Source organism: Schistocerca cancellata, chromosome 11, assembly GCF_023864275.1.
Source record: "Schistocerca cancellata isolate TAMUIC-IGC-003103 chromosome 11, iqSchCanc2.1, whole genome shotgun sequence".
Lineage (NCBI taxonomy): Eukaryota > Metazoa > Arthropoda > Insecta > Orthoptera > Acrididae > Schistocerca > Schistocerca cancellata.
In genome coordinates, this window is record NC_064636.1 from 105,230,969 (window position 1) to 105,245,721 (window position 14,753).

The following is a 14,753-nucleotide window of genomic DNA, read 5'->3' on the forward strand; positions in this document are numbered from 1 at the left end:
ATCGGAAGTTCACTGAGGCTTTTTGCGGACGATGCTGTGGTGTATCGAGAGGTTGTAACTGTGATGTCACCGCCAGACACCACACTTGCTAGGTGGTAGCTTTTAAATCGGCCGCGGTCCGCTAGTATACGTCGGACCCGCGTGTCGCCACTGTCAGTAATTGCAGACCGAGCGCCGCCACATGGCAGGTCTAGAGAGACGTACTAGCACTCGCCCAGTTGTACAGCCGACGTTGCTAGCCATGGTTCACAGAGAATTACGCTCTCATTTGCCGAGACGATAGTTAGCATAGCCTTCAGCTACATTTGCTACGACCTAGCAAGGCGCCGTATTCAATTGATATTGAGATTCTATTAATGTATCATCAAGAGCGATGTTCTACAAATGTGGATTAAAGTTATTCCAGAAGCTACGTACTTTTCTTTATAGCATTCATTAGGTATCCTGTTTCACACCTCACGCCAGCCTGCGTGAGTTTAAGCGCGTGCCTTTCGGCTTCCTCTCATTGTGTCTAGGCTGTCTTGTCTAGACACAACAGTAACAATGGAAAATTGTACTGAAATGCAGGAGGATCTGCAGCGAATTGACGTATGGTGCAGTGAATGGCAATTGAATCTCAATGTAGACAAGTGTAATGTGCTGTGAATACATAGAAAGATAGGTCCCTTATCATTTAGCTAGAAAATAGCAGGTCAGCAACTGGAAGCAGTTAATTCCATAAATTATCTGGGAGTACGCATTAGGAGTGATTTAAAATGGAATGATCATATAAAGTTGATCATCGGTAAAGCAGATGGCAGACTGAGATTCATTGGAAGACTCCTAAGGAAATGCAATCCGAAAACAAAGGAAGTAGGTTACAGTACGCTTGATCGTCCACTGCTTGAATACTGCTCAGCAGTGTGGGATCCGTACCAGATAGGGTTGATAGAAGATATAGAGAAGATCCAACGGAGAGCAGCGCGCTTCGTTACAGGATCATTTAGTAATCGCGAAAGCGTTACGGAGATGATAGATAAACTCCAGTGGAAGACTCTGCAGGAGAGACGCTCAGTAGCTCGGTACGGGCTTTTGTCGAAATTTCGAGAACATACCTCCACCGAGGAGTCAAGCAGTATATTGCTCCCTCCTACGTATATCTCGCGAAGAGACCGTGAGGATAAAATCAGAGAGATTAGAGCCCACACAGAGGAATACCGACAATCCTTTCCACGAACAATACGAGACTGGAATAGAAGAGAGAACCGATAGAGGTACTCAAGGTACCCTCCGCCACACACCGTCGGGTGGCTTGCGGAGTATGGATGTAGATGTAGAAATCTCCGACCCAGCCGGGGTCGGACTCGGGCGCCTTTGCATGCCATTCCGTTCTTTGCTCGGTGTGGTTCGTTGCGTTTGCTCTGGACGGACATCACATGACATCCGTTCAAGTTGCCCGTTTCTTCCTTTACACAGTTTTTTTTTTTTTATTACAGAAGACAACCAGCCCTCTGACAGAATACACTGAGCTACCGTGCCGGCCCCCATTCGGCTATCGAGGCGGTCATTCTGAGTGTTGCAGAAGCCGAAAATACACTTGCTCTTGCGCGTTTTTTGCCCTAGATACAGCAAATTGGGCTGGCTAGATAGTCAGGGAAATAAAGACCGAAACAGTCACCATTAAGTTTCAGCAAAGTGCGGTGCGGAAGTGATGAAAAAGACTCTTCCGTAGCCGCCCGGGATTAGCCGAGCGGTCTCAGGCGCTGCAGTCACGAACTGTGCGGCTGATCCCGGCGGAGGTTCGAGTCCTCCCTCGGGCATGGGGGTGTGTGCTTCTCCTTAGGATAATTTAGGTTAAGTAGTGCGTAAGCTTAGGGACTGACGACCTTAGCAGTTAAGTCCCATAAGATTTCACACCCATTTGAACATTTTTGAACCCTTCCGTACCCGTGGAAACTCAAGAAAATGTAGCAGCAATTGCGGGACTATTTCACATGTGAAACATACCGTCCTGTCCAGGTGACTACATTTGAAGTAAGGGCTTTCTATAAACTCACTCCACTTTTACTTCGGCAACAGAGGTAATAGTAATCCGCAATGCACGTGTTGATGACGAGGAAGCAAAAGAAGAAGCAGAGAAGCAATATTATGCCCCTAAAAAATTAATGTCTGAAGAATCTATTGCATCTGTAAGCGATGTTACGAAATTTGCAGTACACACAAATTCTCCGAAACTGTTGGAACTGTTGTACAGTGCAAGAAAATTACGTAGAAAACCCAGTTTCGGAAAGAAATTTCAAACAGGTTTCCCTCCCTGATATGTAGCGAAAAAGTGACATGTGTAGCAAGTAAACGCAGGAATAATATGTACGCACAACAATATACGAATTTAAAGTTTCTCTAAAATACGGGTATTCGATATTATGTATCAGTTAGTGGAATGGTCTACTGTTCCGTCGTACTGTATACATAAGTGAATACCTACTGTACACTTAAATACGTACATACTTTTGTTGCATGTCCTACTTCAAAGATTTCATACAGCGCAGCGTGTTTTGTATCCGGAAACTTGCCCATTTTGGGGAATTATTTTAGTCCCATCCGATCTCACTTTGAGCGAATTCTACTACACATAGATTAACATCCACGAGCTCGACAAATTCCGCAATGCCATAGACCTTGGAATCAACTAAAACGGCCGGCAGGTGTGGCCGTGCGGTTCTAGGCGCTTCAGTCTGGAACCGCGTGACTGCTACGGCCGCAGTTTCGAATCCTGCCTCGGGCATGGATGTGTGTGATGTCCTTAGGTTAGTTAGGTTTAAGTAGTTCTAAGTTCTAGGGGACTGTTGACCACAGATGTTAAGTCCCATAGTGCTCAGAGCCATTTGAACCATTTTTCCCCCACTAAAACGGCGGCTATGTTTTCCAATTTTCTGTTCTTTGCGGTCTGTATCCTTTACTTCAATTTCTAGTAGTCTGTTGAGGAGATTTTCTTTTGTTCAGATGTCAAATCGACAGGTTCATCAGACGGCCTTTCACGTTAGGATGAACATTCGTTGCTTACATTAGATTTTACTTTTTACTTCCTTTTGTGGCGAAAATTCCAGCGGGTGGTGCTACAACCAAAATACAATGTGAAAGACGGGCCTATTTAACTGTAACTGTACCAAATAACTATTGAAAACAATGCAAAGAATAAATTACGTTTAAATAGATTTAATTTTCGATTACTTACGTCGGAAATCCCTTGTTATTACGGTGCTATGCCTTCTGTTTGTGTTAATGGAGTAGTGAAGAACATTTATGATACGTTCTTTACAGTATGTGCGTACATACATATCGAAAAAGTGCTTCATATACTCTTCACTACTGCATGAACACAAGCAGTTAGTATTTCAACGTAATAACGCGGGATTTTCGACCTAAGTAACTTAAAAGTGAAACAGTTTTACTTTAGTGATTTGTATAGATTAGTAGGTCCAAATAAAATTAAATAGGACGTTTCTCACATCGTGTTTTGATTGAAAGGCATGGAATTTTTGCCACAAAAAGGAATAAAAAGTGAAAGCTAATGTAAACAACAACAAAAAATGGCTCTGAGCACTATGGGACTCAACATCTGAGGTCATCAGTCCTCTAGAACTACTTAAACCTAACTAACCTAAGGACATCACACACATTCATGCCCGAGGCAGGATTCGAACCTGCGACCATAGCAGTCACGCGGTTCCGGACTGGAGTGCCTAGAACCGCACGGCCACCGTGGCCGGCAAACAACAACACAACGTTATCCCAACGTGAACAGCTATCTGACGATGAACCTCAGTTCGAAACTGGTAGCGGTGATATTTATATGAATAAATGGCATTATTTAAAATTGGCTGCTTGCTGTTCTCTTCTCTGCAAGAATCAACCTGCATTTTTCACACAACCACAGCATCGGAATTTCAGTTTCCAACAAAATAGCACTTATCTTTTTATTTACAGTATTATGACACTAAAAACTTAATGCTCAGGACACCACATCTCAAATATTTGTTCAAGTAACCTTTAGACGCGGCATTCTGTAAATCGTCTGTGAATTCCAGCGTGCTTTTTTTCGAGTTAACGGACATTACTGCACTCAAACCGCTCTGAAACGTAGTCTCAAGTCACCATGCAGCGAAAACACCCATGGGCACTAGTTGGTTGTCGTCTGCTAAATAGCAACAAGAGATTCCCACCTGATCGGAGAAGCAATAGTTGCGTTAAGAAGCATGATCTCCACTTCGAAGAAATTGAGTACGCATGAATGCGGATGTGTGTTTGCGTGTTGTTTTGAAAATGTAAGCGCTAGCGCTAAGTTGGACAGAAAATGGCTGTGTGTTTACGCCTTTCCGAAGCTTCCAACAGTGCCTTTTGTGAAGGAACAAGGCGGCTCTGGTTAGCAGCGCATCGACGCGCGCGCCATCTGTCCGCCGAAAATGCAAACTCGGCAAGCTCCAACCGTCGCCTGTCGCTCCCGCCGTATTATATAGCTGGTAATAACGGAAATATCTAAATGGAACAGAAAGACGGTTACATACTGGCAGAAACATGCTTTGTACTTTCTGCGGAGTAGTAGATTACAATATATTGTCTAATTAATCAGACGTTGACAGCCCTAGTTTTGTAGACCGTACAATTTTTTTTTTTTAATTTTGCTTTACATTTTGGTAATTTGCGATTTTTACCTGGTGGCAGTGACTTGTTGAGTGGAGCCCGTGCGGTTGAAAATGATTAAAATGAAATCAGCGTCATGACACATATCGAGGAAGAGAGGGGTGCAGGAGACTTTGAGAAGCGGCAACGTCACCTCATCCCCTCAGAAGCGCATGACTGTCGGCTGGGAGTGTTGGCGCGCTCCTGTAATCCAAGCTACTGGGAGGCCGTTGTGTGGGAGAGAACTGGAGTTCAACTGCAGTTTCGGCCGCTTCATGAGCTCACAAGCGTCCGCGGTGCTTTCGTAAACCCGTGGACTCAACGAAGATGGCAGTGCAAGAATTTCGTCGTATCGTCGAGCCAGAGTTAGAGAAGACGCAATTCACGCTCGGGAAACCGCAGCGCCTACCAGACATTTCCTTCGGGAGAAAAACAAGCACATTGACGGAAAATCCGTGACAATGGTCAAGCAATTGATCGGTAACACTGCGCAAGCAGCACTTCGTGAAGACGAACTCTACCGAGACGATGAGCCGAAATAATCCGCGCGCATTGAAGAAGAGTAAACGGGAAAGCGATGGCATCGCTCAACCACACAACACTTTTTCTTTAATTTTTTATTTTCATTTAATATTCTTACTTATGCGGCGTTTCTTTTACCAATGAAAATACGGATGTGTAATCACAACTTAATTCTCGCACCGCTGCAAAGATGAGTGGCAAGAGTCAGTGCTTTTTCAGAACCACGTGAAATCACTAGCAATGGCAGGCAGAGACGTTGTTATTACGGATTTACTTCAAACTTTGTACACATTTATTTATTTATTTATTGATTTCAAAATGGTTCAAATGGCTCTGAGCACTATGGGACTCAACATCTTAGGTCATAAGTCCCCTAGAACTTAGAACTACTTAAACCTAACTAACCTAAGGATTTATTTAACCTGGCAAGATTAGGGCCATCAGGCCCTCTCTTACATCTAACCAGGCATTCTACTTATTTTACATTCATGCGTTTTAGTGGGCATGTTAAACTACATCTAGTACAAAAAGTGAAATAAACAATTAGAAATACATACATATAGAGTTTATAATCGTAGATCATAAGTACTGTTATAATTAGACATTATTGAAGAGACAAATTTTAGATAGGAGTGCTGGCAGCAGGGAGTATGAGGGAGACTCATGGTGAAGGGAGGACAAGAATAGAGAGACATGATGAAACATAATTAAGGAAATATAAAGGAAAAGAAGATTTCGTAGCTAATTGAGATAGATGAAGAGGAAGGCATCTCAGGAGCAAGATAGGAGACGCTAGTGGGTCATTAAAACATTATAATTTGCAAACAGTAAGGTGCAATACTATGGAGATTCCAAGAAAATCGCATGAGTTTACGGGTCTGTTATGTAACAGGAGGAAACGTGTGTGCTTTGAGCGGTGATAGTATTAGTGATTCTGAACAAAAAAAACTTCATATGGACGTATGGCAGCCGGCTGCTGTGGCCGAGCGGTTCTAGGCGCTTCAGTCCGAAACCGCGCTGCTGCTGCTACGGTCGCAGGTTCGAATCCTGCCTCGGGCATGGATGTGTGTGTTGTCCTTAGGTCAGTTAAGTTTAAGTAGTTCTAGGTTCTAGGCGACTGATGACCTCAGCAGTTAAGTCCCATAGTGCTCAGAGCCATTTGAACCCCTTTGTCATATGTCCTATTCCGAGTGGTTACCGAGATAGAACACATTTAATATCACTTTTGTACGTTTCTCTTGAATAACTCGAAAACAGCACCCGCCAGCGAAAACGTGTAGCAGTACAAAATTAAACTATATTAAATTTCCTACAAAACAGTGGTATTAATTTTTTTCACTCTAGAACTAATGGTTTGTGCGAAGAGTGCGCGAGAATGTTGAAAAACTCGCTAGACTCGCATGCGCTGTAACTTGTGTACTTTTTGTAGGCCAAATGAAGTAGTTTCCCGGCCTGATGGACCACAAGTGTTCCGTATCAAACTGTTCGTCTCACTTGCTCTAAACTACTGCAGTATATTGTGAACCTCAAATTGGTGTACAAAAACTACGTAAGCTACCTCGCATGCGCGTCGATCGAGTTTTTCAACATTGTCGCACTCTCTTCGCACAAACCATTAGTTCTAGAGAAAAAACGTATAAGACCTTTTTTTGTAGGAAATTTAATGTAGATTTATTTCGTACTGCGACTCGTTTTCGCTGGAGGGTGCGGTTTTCGAGTTATTCAAGAAAAACGTACCAAAGTGATATTAAATGTGTTCTATCTCGAAAACCATTCGGAATAGGGCATACGTCCACATATCTCGGAAACCATTCGGAATAGGGCATATGTCGATATGAAGTGTTTTGTACAGAAACACTAATACTATCACCCCTCAATGCATGTACGAGCGTATTCCAAAAAGTAAGGTCTGCTATTTTTTTTATAAGTACATAGACCTGTTTATTTCTACAATGGTTTACATCAGTTTACAGCTTGAACATTTAGCTATTTTTCGACATAATCACCATTTCCGTCGATGCATTTTTGTAGACGCTGTGGCAGTTTTCGTATGCCCATGTCAGACCAGCTCGCCACCATGCTGTTCAGAAAGTTTTGAACCTCTTCTTTGACCTCATCGTCGGAGCTGACTCGCTTTCCGGCCAAATGTTCTTTTAACCTAGGGAACAGGTGATAGTCACTGGGCGCCAAGTCGGGACTAGGGTGATTATGTTCCACTGAAACTGTTGCAGGAGAGCAACGGTTTGCCGAGCGATGTGTGGGCGAGCCTAGTCATGGAGAATGTGTTCGCCCTTGCTCAACATTCCTCTTCTCCGGTTCTGAAATGCCCGTTTGAGTTTTTCCAGAGTCTCTCAGTACCTGTCGGCGTTAATTGTGGTTCCAGTGGGCATAAAGTCGACCAACAGTACCCCTTTCCGATCGCAAAAAAACTGTTGTCATGACCTTACCGGCAGACTGTGTTTGTTTTGGCGAAGAAGGATGCCGCCACTGGCGTGATTGTTGCCTGGTCTCAGGTGTAAAGTGGTACGGCCAGGTTTAGTCACCCGTGACAACTGAGTCCAGACAGTTGTCCTGTTCGGCTGCAAGGCGGTGAAGAAATGCGCAGGGAGCATCAACTCGTTACCGCAAGTGGTCCTCAGTCAGCACGCGTGGCACCCATCTTCCGCACACCTTCTGGTAGTTCAATGTTTCCGATAAAATTCTTTGAGCGGTGCTTCGGGAAACCTCAGGAACCAACGAGCAGAGGTCATCCAGGGTGACCCGCCGGTCTTCACGCATGCTTTGCTCAACCTACATCATATAATGGAAAAACTAGTAGAAGCCGACCTCGGGGAAGATCAGTTTGGATTCCGTAGAAATACTGGAACACGTGAGGCAATACTGACCTTACGACTTATCTTAGAAGAAAGATTAAGGAAAGGCAAACCTACGTTTCTAGCATTTGTAGACTTGGAGAAAGCTTTTGACAATGTTGACTGGAATACTCTCTTTCAAATTGTAAAGGTGGCAGGGGTAAAATACAGGGAGCGAAAGGCTATTTACAATTTGTACAGAAACCAGATGGCAGTTATACGAGTCGAGGGGCATGAAAGGGAAGCAGTGGTTGGGAAGGGAGTGAGACAGGGTTGTAGCCTCTCCCCGATGTTATTCAATCTGTATATTGAGCAAGCAGTAAAGGAAACAAAAGAAAAATTCGGAGTAGGTATTAAAATCCATGGAGAAGAAATAAAAACCTTGAGGTTTGCCGATGACATTGTAATTCTGTCAGAGACGGCAAAGGACCTGGAAGAGCAGTTGAATGGAATGGACAGTGTCTTGAAAGGAGGATATAAGATGAACATCAACAAAAACAAAACGAGGATAATGGAATGTAGTCGAATTAAGTCGGGTGATGCTGAGGGAATTAGATTAGGAAATGCGACACTTAAAGTAGTAAAGGAGTTTTGCTATTTGGGGAGCAAAATAACTGACGATGGTCGAAGTAGAGAGGATATAAAATGTAGACTGGCAATGGCAAGGAAAGCGTTTCTGAAGAAGAGAAATTTGTTAACATCGAGTATAGATTTAAGTGTCAGGAAGTCGTTTCTGAGATTATTTGTATGGAGTGTAGCCATGTATGGAAGTGAAAGATGGACGGTAAATAGTTTGGACAAGAAGAGAATAGAAGCTTTCGAAATGTGGTGCTACAGAAGAATGCTGAAGATTAGATGGGTAGACCACATAACTAATGAGGAAGTATTGAATAGGATTGGGGAGAAGAGAAGTTTGTGGCACAACTTGACAGAAGAAGGGATCGGTTGGTAGGACATGTTCTGAGGCATCACGGGATCACCAATCTAATATTGGAGGGCAGCGTGGAGGGTAAAAATCGTAGGGGGAGACCAAGAGATGAATAAACTAAGCAGATTCAGAAGCATGTAGGCTGCAGTAGGTACTGGGAGATGAAGAAGCTTGCACAGGATAGAGTAGCTTGGAGAGCTGCATCAAACCAGTCTCAGGACTGAAGACCACAACAACAACAACATCATAATAGTGTAATATGAAGCTATACTTGGTAAAACTGAAATATGGACGTGAAAATGACCATAAGTGTGTAACTAAGTGGCAAAACTATCACCACAGCATAACTGTAATAATGGTGCTTCATCTTTATGTAAGTACAGATATATTTTAGTCAAATGCTGTCTTACCACTTACAATTATCCAACTTGTATCTGTGTAGTCACCAGAAAATAATTTTTTTTTGTATTCATACTGTGATCTCCAACAGTACAAACATGTACATGAATGTATAAACACCTGAAGATGGGCGCAAGCCCGTAACCGGTCGTGTGACAAATAAATAACCTTTCATTGTGACTGGTAGCGGATATTTTTCTACACCCAATAAAGGAACAGTCACGGAGTTCGACAGTATCCACTATGGATAAAATTCATTTAAAGGGGATATCTACTTGTTGCACTGGTCCAGATGGGGAATTACCTTATAATATACTAAATAAGCCAAATAGAAACTATCACAATTATGTTTATATGGAAAATGATCCATACTAGTGTTGACATATACCAGAATTGTTTTAGTAGTACACTGCAATGTCGGATATTGTGAAATACAGTTGCCGGCCAGGGTGGCCGAACGGTTCTAGCCGCTACAGTCTGGAACCGCGCGACCGATACGGTCGCGGGTTCGAATCCTGCCTCGCGCATCGACGTGTGTGATGTCCTTAGGTTAGTTAGATTTAGGTAGTTCTAAGTTCTAGGGGACTGATGACCTCAGAAAAGTCCCACAGTGCTCAGAGCCATTTGAACCATTTGAATTTGTGAAATACAGTTAGTCATTCAGTTTTCTGTGGTGTCGTCGGCAGAATGACATCTGTTGCGAAAGCTGGTGCCTCAACACGGCACCACAAAAATAGACAGGCGCTTTCAAACGCAATAAGGAATCCGAAGCGTCAGCGTATACCCGCCCCTAATTCCTTTACACAGCCGTAAAGTTACTTACGTCCTAGCGCACTGCCACTCACCCCACACTCTCTGTTCAAAATGTGTGTCATTTCATAAGGGAACAACTGCTGAGGTTCGAAATGCTTCAAATGGCTCTGAGCACTATGGAACTTAAACATGTGAGGTCATCAGTCCCCTAGAACTTAGAACTACTTAAACCTAACTAACCTAAGGACATCACACATATCCACGCCCGAGGCAGGATTCGAACCTGCGACCGTAGCGGTCACGCGGTTCCAGACTGAAGCGCCTAGAACCGCTCGGCCACACCGGCCGGCGAAACTGCTGAGGTCATCGCCCCTAGACTTGCACACTGCTTAAACTAAAGCCTAGTTTACACGGCGACATTGGGTTGCGCCATTCGTTTCGTGGAATGAGTTGCACGCAAGTGGTTTCATATATGACTGTAGACACGGCGAAACCAGTATGCAGTTTCGTCGTTTTGTCGGTCCCTGAGTCGTCTCTGAAATGAAAGTTTTACGCCGGCCGGTGTGGCCGTGCGGTTCTAGGCGCTTCAGTCTGGAACCGCGTGACCGCTAAGGGTCGCAGGTTCGAATCCTGCCTCGGGAATGGATGTGTGTGATGTCTTTAGGTTAGTTAGGTTTAAGTAGTTCTAAGTTCTAGGGGACTGGTGACCACAGAAGTTAAGTCCCATAGTGCTCAGAGCCATTTGAATCATTTTAACAGTCTGCCTTCGGCAGTGACACAGTGCGGACCGTGTTGCCTGCCGGCCGCGCTGTGGTGCGCGTGCCTGTTTGTTTACGCCGGAGCAGCTTCGCGTGTGCGGTGTTGTGAGTATCGAACGAGATGGCACACTCGTACAGACAAACGACTTTGAAGTTCAGTTTTGCGAACGACTACACACGACCAAAGGCACACGAGGTTGAACGTTTCTTCAGAGAAGAGGTGAAAATCGATCCACAGGAAATCGTGGGAATCAATTTATCGCTCGTTTCAAGCGTCGTCTATGTCAAGCTTGTTGACGAGGCTGCTTGCGAAAGACTTCTACAACGATCACCGAACGGGTATCGTTTCTGTCATGCCGACGGGAATGTTGGTGCAGTTACAGTCGATCACGCGGGAATGGGGATCCGCACTATACGAGTCTTCGAACTTCCGTTTGAGGTCCCGTCTGAACTTGTTACCGACGCCTTTCGACCATACGGTACAGTTCTATCCCATGTGGCCGAAAAATGGACGAGTTTTACCACGTACCCCGTTTTAAATGGGGTGAGACAAATACGGATAGAGCTGCGCAAGCACGTCCCCTCTTATTTGTACATAGGAGGTTGTCGAGCAATTATAATCTATGATGGGCAACCTCGCACTTGCTCGGGGTGCGGGAAAGAAGGTCACGTCCGCTCGGAATGCCTCCAGCGACGTTTAGTGCAAACTCCACGGGCTGACGTTCAGGCGCCACAACCGACGACTGTCTTACCGTTGACCTTTGTGGAAGCCCTGAGAAGCGACGTGAGGGAGACTTCCGATGGGCACCAGCAGCTACCCCCTATAGAGAACATGGACACCAACGGACTGGAACCCCCACCACCGGTTCCACCACAGCAGACGCAAGACACCACAGAAGAGATGCAGCTGACGGCGGCTCCAGGATCATCCGTGGTGGCTGCCAGTGCTTCCACCGAGAGCGTGATAGGCCAGGCCCAAGACGGAGGATACGCAACCCCAACAGCCGATGCGGAAGCAAGGCAACGGAAACAGCGTTCGCCGAAGAGAAGAAAGAAGCGTCGACTGACTTCTGCTGACGATAGCCATAGTCCCGAGGAGACAGTGGACGACAACGACAGTATCGACCTGAGACCAGTGGATTCAACAGATACCGAGATGACGATGCAGGAACTACACAGCGACGAAAACTTGAACTCTCCTTCTGGTGACCGGAAGGCGGAAGTGGAGATGACAACTGTCCAACATCAGAGCGATGACAACGTTACCTCCCATCTTTCGACCAGTTCCGGAAATATTCTGGGGGACTGGGCGCAAGAAATGGACCAACAGGAACGGGATGAAAATACGAACGCGACGATTGAGGACAGTCCTGGCCGGAGGCCGGGAGGGGTCGGGAAATGTTGACCAACTTAGTGTGTTGAGGAGCGCCGGGGGTGCAGATGGACGCTTAATGACACCGCCCTACAACTGATGAACACAAGCCAGGCGTACCGCGTTGCCACGATAAACATTAATGGCATACGGTCACCGCTTAAAATTCAAATGCTGAAAGATATGTTACGCGCTGCGGACGTGGATATTGTCCTCTTACAAGAAGTGCGTTTCACATCGCCGCCAGAGTTCTACGGTTACGAGGCACATTATTCAGTGCACGATGAAAGTGGATGCGGTGTGGCGATTCTCACCAGGGAAGGAATAGGAGTGGAGGACGTCAGGTCTCTCCCTTCGGCACGCGGCATAGCGATCACTGTCGACGGCGTTCGTTTCATCAATTTATACGCACCATCTGGCTCCACAAAACGAAGAGAAAGGGCGACTTTGTACACCGAAGAGATAGCACCGTTGTTCGCTGGACGCTTTGATAACTATGTAGTGGGCGGCGACTTTAATTGTGTCGTCGACAAAAAGGACCAAGTACCTCATTATGTGCCATGCATGGAACTGCGTGCGTTGATTACCGAAATGGCACTCCTGGATACCTGGGAACTGCAGCATGGTGACAGACCGGGTTATACGTTTGTCACGGGACACTCGGCGAGTAGACTTGATAGAGTGTACGTGACACGAGCTCTACGGACGACGATACTGGATGCCGAAATCTGGCCAGCGGCTTTTACGGATCATATGGCGTACGTCTGTACGATTTCACTAACGCGTCAGAAGATATGGCGGAGTAAAGGTCACTGGAAAATGAATTGTGCACTTTTACGTGACACTGAATGTCACCGGTCGATAGAGGCGGCCTGGGAGACCTGCGTTCGTCGCCAACGAGCATACACCTCGGTTCTCCAGTGGTGGATTAAATGCGCAAAACCAACGTTACGGAGAACGTTGATACGATACGGGCAGGACAAATCGCAGTGGAACCGCACAACGGCTGATTTTTATTTTACAGCCCTGAGGGAGCTGATGACCCAACAACCATCGCCGGAAAGGCACACGGCCATGCGCAGGATAAAAGCCAAGTTATTACAGCTGACGAGACTAAGAATGGAAGGTATAATGGTCCGGGCGAGATTGGCGGACACAGTTGCTGCCGAAACCCCCTCCATGCACCACGTGGTACGTGAACGCCAACGACGACGCAGGACATTGATCAGGGAACTAATCTCTGAAACTGGCCAGCCAGTCGTGCACCAGCGTGATATTGCGCATGTGTTTACCGACTATTTCCGCCAGTTATATGGACCTGTACATGTGAACCACGAGACACTACATGATGTCATCTCGGAAATGCCAGATAGAGGACCACCGCTGGATGCAGAGACCTTCATCACAGCGATAACAGAGGATGAGCTGACAGACGCAATTGCCAGGGGGGCTCCGAACAAGTCCCCTGGACAGGACGGCTTCCCAATTGAATTTTACCGCGCCTTTGCATACCTCATGGGACGGACCTGGATTCAGATGTACAACGAACTCCTGTTACCGCAGACTGAGATACCTGCCGAGTTCACGGAGGGTATCATCATCCCCATACCCAAACCACGCGGTGGCAGAAATCCAGGAGATTATAGACCACTCACTCTCTTGAACTGCGACTACAAGATTTTCGCGCGCATACTTGGGGCTCGCCTGCGGTCTTCACTATCTGATAGACTCCTCATAGATCAAACTTGCCTCGGCGGTAAGAGCAACGTACATACGGCGCTCAGTGACTATCGAGATATCATCGCATTAGCAGCGGCATGCCGAGTGCGTGCGGCACTCGTCGCTATTGACTTCGATCATGCATTCGACAGAGTGGATCATACCTTTTTGCATGCGGTGATGGACAGATTGGGAATCCCACAGGCCTTCATCCTAGTGATCATGCGACTGTTACACGGCGTACGATCAAGGGTCTCGGTGAATGGACGGGGCACTGACTACATTGTTATTTCAAGGTCAGTTCGTCAAGGTTGCCCCCTGTCGATATTTTTGTATGCAATGGCTTTGGAACCCTGTTTATATGGTCTCCGAAGACGGTTGGAGGGAGTGCCGTTGCCACAACTGACCTTTCATTGCCGCGCTTATGCTGACGATGTGATGCTGGTGGCACGGACAGGCGAAGAAGTACGTACGGCGTTGGCATGGATACAGCGATACGGGATGGCGGCAGGAAGCGTGCTTAATCTACAAAAATCACGCTGCATGAATGTCGGTCGAGGATTACAACCGGGGGAGGAAGGGCCGCTCATCTTAGTTAAGACCGTAAAATGCCTAGGTATTACGTTCCACACGGATGTGCAGCGGACAGCAGCGGATAACTACCGACGCATATTAAAGCTGATGCGGACAATGGTGCTGTTACAGAAACTAAGAGCGTTGGATATGATTCAGAGGGTGACCTATGTTAATGTATACCTAGCACCGAGACTCACTCACGTAGCGCATGTTCT